This window comes from Eurosta solidaginis, chromosome 4 (genome assembly GCF_040869045.1).
Source record: "Eurosta solidaginis isolate ZX-2024a chromosome 4, ASM4086904v1, whole genome shotgun sequence".
NCBI classification, from domain to species: domain Eukaryota; kingdom Metazoa; phylum Arthropoda; class Insecta; order Diptera; family Tephritidae; genus Eurosta; species Eurosta solidaginis.
In genome coordinates, this window is record NC_090322.1 from 73,296,936 (window position 1) to 73,306,412 (window position 9,477).

At 42.7% G+C, this 9,477-nt stretch overlaps 1 long non-coding RNA gene across 1 annotated transcript in view; it reads right to left on the bottom strand.

Annotated features, from left to right (window-relative positions):
* LOC137249971 (uncharacterized) overlaps window positions 1-9,088 on the bottom strand; it is a 73,031-nt gene extending 63,943 nt beyond the window's left edge. The window contains exons 1-2 of the long non-coding RNA XR_010952660.1: window positions 9,007-9,088; window positions 8,654-8,839 (exon numbers count right to left, since the gene is read on the bottom strand). This is a non-coding gene — a long non-coding RNA (uncharacterized lncRNA). The remainder of the gene's footprint in view (window positions 1-8,653; window positions 8,840-9,006) is intronic.
* Between the last annotated feature and the right edge of the window lie 389 nt (window positions 9,089-9,477).

Consider the following 9,477-nt stretch of genomic DNA (forward strand, 5'->3'; position numbering starts at 1 on the left):
GTTCGTTAATTGTTTAGTAAAAAAAAACTAAATAATTATATACTGTTTGGTTGGGACTCAAAACTATCAATGCATGAATGGGTCAATTCATTATCTAACATGCAGCATTCTTACTGGGCTTGCTCGCTGACCTTGCATATGTTGATAGTTAATCGAAAAACGATTATTCTTTCACCGCAAGTCTCTTTAAAGGTTTTCGGGCGCGAAGATAATTAAATTATAATAGGGGCACTCATGAAAGCAAATAAACTTATAAGGTGTAAAATTATATCCATTTACACACGCTGTTATATGAACGCACCTAGTAATACTCTTGATAAACTTGATTGTTTATCAGATGTATTATTGCCAAACAAAAATTTTTAGATTGTTATACAAATTAAAAAATGCCAAGATTAAGTGAAAAAGCAAAACTAAAACGTCTGTACTAAGATATTCTTGTAAATGACTTGCTAATGATGGAGATTTCTGATGAAAATACCTGCTGTAATGTCTGCAAGGTCGCATTCCTTTGAGTTTATCGCGTATACACTATTAGGGGGACTCATGTAACCGTATAAATGCCTTATAAAGTGTGTAAACGTATAAATTTATCTAGTGCGTAAACGAACTGTAAAATTTTGTATGAAAAATCATTTACACAATTTGTATAAATTTACGCGCATATTTCATTGTGTAAACGCGGTAAACTCAAAGGAATGCAACCTTGCAGACATTACAGCAGGCATTTTCATCAGAAATCTCCAACAGCAGCAAGAAAAGGTGTTTTAGTTTAGATTTTTTAGTTAATCTTGGCATTTTTTAATTTGTATAACAAACAAAAACAATTTGCTTGGCAATAATACAGCTGATAAACAATCAAGTTTATCAAGAGTATTACTAGGTGCGTTCATATAACAGCGTGTGTAAATGGATATAATTTTACACCTTATAAGTTTATATGCTTTCATGAGTCCCCCTAATAACAATTTTGTAACAAAATATTTATATCCTTAAAACTCTAAATCAACAGTTGTTTAGGCAGGATGCCTAACTTTTTCCACATCTGTCTGCGATCCCCCCAATGCAACCCTGCGAATCGATACTCGAATTAATTTGTAACCACCCACACCATCACCGCCACATGCGGTGTATGTGTGTTTTTTGTCAGCACTCATGCATATGCATGTCGGGGTTGATGTGTGGGTGCCTTTCCCCTCCAAAACGGAAGATTTTGCGGGTCAACGGTTGTATCTTGCTATACAACCGGCCTCCTGGATTTCAACAGCCGTACAATACACATCTGCCGCCAGCGATCTCTGCCGTAGTCACATATTCACAAGGTAATATATTTTCCTGTATATTTCTTATCTACCCAATAAAACATATCGTTATAACGAGAAATCTCGCATTCTCTTATTTTTATTTCCATACGCATATTCCCACTGAGATCGACCCGGTGCGCCCACCTCTCGCAAGGATCAGACGCACCCCGGCCGATCATTTGGTCCTATCTCCCCAAGAGAGGAGTATACAGCACCTAAATTACAGTCCACAAAATACGACCATAGCTGCCCGAAAAAATTTCAAATTCCTCACATAAAAAGTTATGCGGAGAGTTTTTGCCACAATCAACAGCGATAACAGAAAACGTTTAAGAACGGCTATTATTTAACACCAGCGTCAAACACTGAGCAATCGACAGTGAGCGGAAGCCACTGCAACACCGAGTTATCTTGCCACATCATCACATCATGACCAGTATACAAGTCACCAAAAAATACCTGAGTAAGTGCAATATTTCTTACCACATTTTTTTGGTTATTACAATAAAATAAAATCCGTGTAAAAACATAATCCATATACTGTGTGCCACACGCGTAGTGATTTCTAATTAACCGCGAAAAGTGTAAAAAATTTAGTGCCGAAAAGAAAAATAAGTGCAAACGCGTTGCATTAACGTCGTTTAACATTCCTTGTGACTATCTGGTCTGTCCCCCCACCAGCGGTAAGGCTCTCCGGACACAGCACAAGGAAGAGGTGCACATAACCTCACATTCACATTAAAATCTCACGCCATACGACTGTGGCAATTTTCATTTTCTTTTCAAGCACTTTAATTTTCACTAATTCAATCGACACAGTTTTTACAACAGTTTTCACTGAGTTTTTACACTTTTCGTCGAGGTGTTATATCAGCGCGCGCACTTATTTATAACAAATTTGAACGTTGAAGTGGCGAGTGGCCCCCTTTAATTCCACAAAAGACGTTGTTGTTGCTCTCCCCTTCTCCCTGCTTTTCGGCACAAATAAGCTGCAAAATCAGTGAAAAAATAAATAAATTTAAAGCGTTAAATAAAGAGTTTTTTCTATATTTTAATCATTGTAGATTGGGTAATTCGCACAGGTTTTTTCAGTTTTACAACCCCTTTTTTAATTTGATCACAAATTTTAATCCATGAACATGGAATCATATATTAGATTGGCCGATCGAATAATCGAATTCGAGGCCGATTTTAATGACATAAATGCGGCTCTGCACACTATACACACTCTAGCAATACAGCAAACAGAGTTGCAAGCTAAGTGGGAAAAACCGAGACCGCCCTCGAGGAATTGCTTGACTCTGACACGCTCGACGCTAAGAAAATTGCAGCGGTCAAGATCAAGCATAAAGCGGCATATGCCGTATTCCTGAGATGTATGTCGAACATGGCTGAAATTCAAACTAAATTGAAGGAGGAAAAAGATAGGGCAGTCAAACCTGAGGGAGAACGCGCGCGCGAACACAGTATCCGCCTGCCAGCCTGCGATACTGAGGTATTCAAGGGCGACTACCTATCTTGGCCAACGTTTCGTGACCTGTTCACGGCCATCTACAAAAACAACAGTCGCCTAAGCCCGGTAGAAAAGTTGTTCCACCTTAACCAAAAAACCCAAGGTGAGGCAAAGGACATTGTCAAGAAATGTCCTTTGACAAATGAAGGCTTCGAAACAGCCTGGAAAAACCTATGTGAGAGATACAGAATAAGCGGATTCTCATAAACTCACAACTACAAATTTTGTTTAATCTAAAAAAGATAGATGGCGAGTGCGGCAGCTCAATCAAAACCTTACAGCGCGACATAAATAATTGTTTAGCATCCTTAAAAACACATCAGATTGACGTTTCAAATTGGGATGCGATTATTACTTATTTATGTTCGACAAAATTACCTGAGAATACGTTGGTTCTATGGGAGCAGAGCATTGACCACAAGACGGACATATCCAAGTGGGAGGATATGGACAAATTCTTGTCAAATCGTTTCCAGACACCTGAAACCGTGTCTGGTTTTACAGGGAATGCCACTTCTAAAGTGCAAAAGTCAAACACGTCGCGCCAGTCGACGGAAAACCCTACAAAAAGACTTGGTGCTTTTCAAACCAAAGTAACCAAGCAAACAACAAAATCAATGTGTAAAATGTGCAAATCTACGGAGCACAGATTACGCAACTGTTCACGTTTTTGCGATTTAAACCCGGTAGAAAGGATTAAATTGGTCAAATCTACAAATGGCTGCCTGAATTGTTTATCCCCAGGACACACAGTGACGAGGTGCACCAGTTCATACAACTGTTCCAAATGCCACCCTCGTCACCACACGCTCCTGCATGCGGACACACTTCACCAACCGGCGGTGCGCAACCCATTCAAAGATGCGGATAATACCCCATCAACTTCGGTAGAGGCACGGAAAAGACAGGAATCGGGACAACCACCATCTTCTACGAACCAGAATGTCAAATCCTGCCATGCCAATTCCAGCACAGGTGTGCTATTAGGAACTGCTCGCGTACAAATTCACCATAATGTTACCGACTTCTCCACGCGGGCATTAATTGATTCTGGGTCTGAATGTTCCTTTATAACTGAAAGACTGAAACGCAGAATCAATTTGCCAGCGAGGAAAATGCATGCCCATGTTTCAGGCATCACAAATGCGGTGTCAGCTTAGGTGAAAGAAGCATCCAACATCGAATTACGTTCACCAGTGGATCCCTGCTTCAGCCTGACTACACCCGTACTAGTTCTAGCGAAACTCACTGGGAATCTTCCATCCTGCCATATCAACGCAATGACTATGCAGGCATTCCCAGACTTGGTTTTGGCAGACAAGAGGTTCTACGTCAATGAAGACGTAGGCCTCATACTTGGCGGAGACATATATCCCCAAATTATAATGAGCGGTATAAAAAAGAATGTGCTAAACACACTTTTAGCCCAAGAGACAATGTTCGGTTGGATACTAACCGGTCGTATCGAATCACCGAATCCAACGAAGAGCATTATGTCTTTCTACAACGAGGTTGCGTTAGACAATCAACTCAAAGCTTTCTGGGAGGTAGAAAATGTACCCAAAAATAAAATATTAAATGAAGATGAAAGGTACTGCGAACAGCTATTTAAAGAAACAACGCAGCGAAGTGAGAATGGAAGGTACACCGTGTCACTACCATTCCGGCAGGATTACCCTAACAATATTAACTTAGGACCATCCCTGAAGCGTGCATGCTCTCAATTCTTCCGGAATGAGGGGCGGCTAATAAAAAACCCAGATTTAGGTAAAGAATATGTTCGAGTGTTGTCAGAATATGAAACGCTATGAGAAAATTAAAAAATAATATCCCATCCGACGATTCGGATCATTACTTCCTGCTCCACCACGCCGTTATTAAAGCAGAAAGTACCACTACAAAGGTACGGGTAGTATTTAATGCCTCGAGCCCTACGGCGGTAATAGCCTAAACGATATTCTACTCCCAGGCCCAGTTCTACAAGCCGATCTACCCATCCTTATCTTACGATGGAGACTATACCGTTTCGTCTTCAATAGCGATATCGAAAAGATGTATCGACAAATTTGGGTGAACGAAAATCACACCAAATTTCAACGCATTGTGTATCGCACTTCCCCGAATGACCCTATTAGTCTCTACGAATTAAAGACGGTTACCTTCGGAGTGAATTGCGCACCATATTTCGCGATTAGAACGCTCCTACAACTAGCAGACGACGTCGCAAGTTTACACCCTACAGCGGCTAGCATACTGCGAGAATACATGTATGTAGATGACGTGTTAGCGGGTGGACATACGATCACATCGACCATTAAAGCCAGAGATGATATTCGTCAAGTCCTACACTCCGCGGGCTTTCCACTTCGCAAATGGACATCCAATTCAGAGGACATTCTAAGGGACATCCCCAAAGCAGACCTCCTCAGTGAAAACTTCCTGGCCTTCGAAGATACCAGTTCAGTTAAAGCATTAGGAATTCGATGGAATGCCCTCTCCGATTTATTTTATTTTAAAGCAGGGACGACGAGAGCGATACTACCAGCAATCGCCAAACCTTTCGATCCATTAGGATGGCTGGCGCCAATGGTCATTGTGGCCAAAATACTCATGCAGAGTATTTTGTTAGAAGGCACCGCTTGGGATGACACAGTATCGACCAGTACGCTCGAAAAATGGAAAACCTTCACCGACCAATACCGACAATCGATAAAATCAGGATACCTAGATGGGTCAACTTTTCTCCAGGAACCGACATCGAGATCCATGGATTTTGTGACGCATCCGAGAAGGCCTACGCAGCAGCCGTTTACATGCGCGTGAAAACGGATAACGACATCTGGACAAACCTGTTGCTAGCAAAAACCCGAGTAGGCCCGGTGAAAATCCTGTCGCTTCCACGATTGGAACTTTGCGGAGCCGTACTGTTAGCGGAAATCGCCGAATCAATTTTCAGGAACCTTAAATTGGGACCAGTGAGAGTTCAAATGTGGACGGATTCAACGATCGTCCTCGCATGGATAAGGAAACCGCCTTGTTCCTGGTCCACTTTCGTCGCACATCGGATCACCAAGATCATCGACATGGTCGCAAATAAGGACTGGTTGCACGTAAATTCAGAATCAAACCCAGCAGATTTAGGTAGCAGAGGATTACCTGCGTCTGAATTGGTCAACAATTCGTTGTGGTGGCAGGGACCTTCTTGGCTGCAAGAAGACACTTCCCAATGGCCAGCACAAGAAAGTGATTACATCACCTCCGTAGAGGAAAAGAGGGCGAAGACCTGCGCAACAACAACAATAAATACTACCGATGTTCTCAAACGCTTTTCAGACCTACCTAGGGCTTTACGGGTGCTCTCATACGTTATGAGGTTCTACCGAAGAACTCACCCCGAAACAAAAAATTCATTCCATGTCCTGTCGCACCTAATCTCCCCTGACGAAGTTAAGGCCACTACACGACTTTTAATTAAAATCTATCAGAAACAACATTATGGTTCCGAATATGAAGATCTAAAGGCCGGAAAACCAGTTGCTGGGAAAAGTGCAATACTCTCACTTAATCCTACCTAGACCAACACGGCATCATTCGGGTAGGAGGGCGACTCGGGCGTCAAAGGACTTAGCTTTTAATGAACGCCACCCAATCCTCCTCCCATACAACTGCCGGTTATCCCGTCTAACAGTCCTAATGTTTCATCAACAAAGTCTGTATGGGGAAAACCAGCTCATGTTACGACTGATACGCACCCAATACTGGATACCTAACATCAAAACCATGATTACGGCAACAATTCACAATTGCAAAGTTTGCACTGTACACCGAAAGCGTGCTCAGACCCAACTGCAGCCGTGCATTCACGAATACTGGAGTCGATTTCGCCGGACCCTTCGACATTAAAAGTTACCGCGGCAGAGGGTGTCGATTATCTAAAGGCTATGTCTGCCTTTTCGTGTGTTCTTGCGGCATTTGCCCGTTTCATATCTAGGCGCGGATGCCCGAAAAATATGTACTCCGACAATGGTACGAACTTTGTCGGAGCGTCACGATCCTTACGATCAGAATTCAAGACTTTCATCTCACAAGCGCGAGAGGACGCTGTCTCAAAATACAGCCACCAGTCACTCACGTGGCATTTCATCCCCGCGGGTGCGCCCCACATGGGAGGGCTGTGGGAGGCTGGAGTGAAAAGCTTCAAAAGCCACTTCAAAAAGATAGCCTCCCCACACAAATTCACCTTTGAGGAATCTTGTGCCGCATCGAGGCATGCCTGAACTCGCGGCCGCTCAGCCCGGCGTCCAATGACCCAACGGACCTAGAGCCACTTACCCCAGGTCATTTCCTCACTGGCAGCCATCTACTGGCTCCTCCAGAGCCGGATGCTAGTGAGAGCCCTGCCTCGATGATCAATCGGTGGCAGAAACTCAAAGCCCTCCATCACACTTTCTGCAAACGATGGAAGGTGGAATATCTATCCGAACTTCAAAACGAGTGAAGTGGAAGCATCCCAAAGAAAATATAAAAGTGGGAGATCTCGCTGTCCTCAAAGAGGACAACTTATCTCCCAACGAGTGGAGGCTAGGTAGAGTCGTCAGCGTACACCCCGGTGAAGATAACCGAGTTCGCGTAGTCGACCTCATAACAGAGAAGGGTCAAGTCAGACGACCTTTGGTCAAACTGATCCTTCTTCCAACGGAGGAGATAGACTGCGAGAAGGCCAATAGCTCCTCATAACAATCCCTCCGTTCCTCTCCCTCACCCCCTTCCGAACTCCACCTTCCTATCGAGACCCAAAACGAACCCAAATTCACTCGCTCACCCCAAGCGAGGACACCAGAAATCTTCCCACTCACTCGTTCTCCCATAACGAGGATTCCAGAACAACCCTAATGCAGATCCCCCATCTGCCACCGAGCACTTATTTTTAATTTTCAAAAGCGAGGTCACCAGAAGCCCTAACGCAGACCCGCTATCTGCCAAAGAATACAAAGGCCTTCGGCCTATTGTATTTAAAATTCTCAAAACAAACTCAAATTCACTCGCTATCCCATAACGAGGACAACAGGAAAACCAACCGCAGAAGGGCGAACCGCTCTGCCACAGAAAACAGCTGCACTCGTTACCGCGCAACGAGGCACATCGCAAGCCTACCGCGGATAAGAAAACTCATCTGCCCCCGATATTAGCAGGGTTAAATTCCTTATACTTTTAGAAATTTGAATGAAGTCAATTCGAATATTCTAGGACTGCACTTGACTACTCAAGCGAATGGTGAAAACTGATGGCAAACTGATATAGGGGCATGCAAATGGGCTGTAAAATTGGTAATAATTTGAACCTAGCAACATAAGTTTGTATGTTGTAATTTGCTTCGGATATTAAGTTAACTACAAATATGTACTATTGATTATGTATTACAATACGTTTTAGCAATAGCTTCAAGCAAATTGTCACTAAAAAACAAACAAATACATAAGTGCTGGTAACATTCTCCAGCATTTGGCACACACACGCAACAATTTCCTATTGCTTTCATATATGCATTTAATTAACTCAAAACTAAATATGCTAAACTTTCTGGAATCAAAGTTGCCCTAATCCATATTTATACCTCCCACCTTAGTACTGCTGCTGATGCCGCCAAAATTTGTGGCATTTCAATATACGAAAAGTATTGGAAGATATATATTTTGAAAGGAATTGGGGAAATTCAGAATTTAATCACCTACGTGCTGAGGGTAGGTGGAAGATGAAGAGCGTGTACGTACACAAATGCGAACATATAGGACTATATGGGCATCTACATTAGTAGTAATTCGAAGTTTAAACTCACCCTCTTTTTTTTGTTCATTGATTCATAGATCCGTTTTTGTGAATGGATCTGTAACTCGTTCCCCTACCAGATAAATTCGGTACTTCCTGATCCATGATTTCATACATCTTCATTCGTGTCATAACGTCCGCAATGAATTGTGAATGCACATAAGCGTCACGTATTTTATACTGAAGCAAATGACACCTAATTTTATGGAAAAGGAAATATGAGGTTTTCCATCGCACATATTCATTTATGTAAATATGTTTATATCGTCTATGAAAGCTCAAACCACATATAAAACGTTTTCCACTCGAGAGGGGTTGGTTGGAGCTTTCGCCGACGATATTTAAGACTATAAATTATACTACCGATGAGCTCCTGTTAATGAAGTTGGTTGAGAAACCACATTTTGATTACATGAATTCTGGGCAGACGCTGCGGCAACATGGCCGGGCAATTGTCCGGAACTCGTGTATACCAACGTAGCTATGCGCTGGTGGCAGATGCTGGGACTGTGACATGTGTGGTGTAACATTTGCACTGCCTGACTAACCAGCAGCACCATACAACAATTGTGGATTCGGTGTACCTTGATAGCCCAGGCCAGGCATTGAACCTGACATACTACGCAAACGCCTTTTAATCTCTTGCGAGTGATCTCGCGGCAAATGTCTACCAGAAAGTCGAGTTATAATTGGACCTTTATGGGTCATTTCGGTGGTAACGCGCGCATTACATTTGTAAAATTTATCACGCCGTAAAAGGCGTGTCCAATATGCACGTCCATTTCGAGGACTACGCGTATCCAAATGGAATATAATTGTCAAGACATAACACTT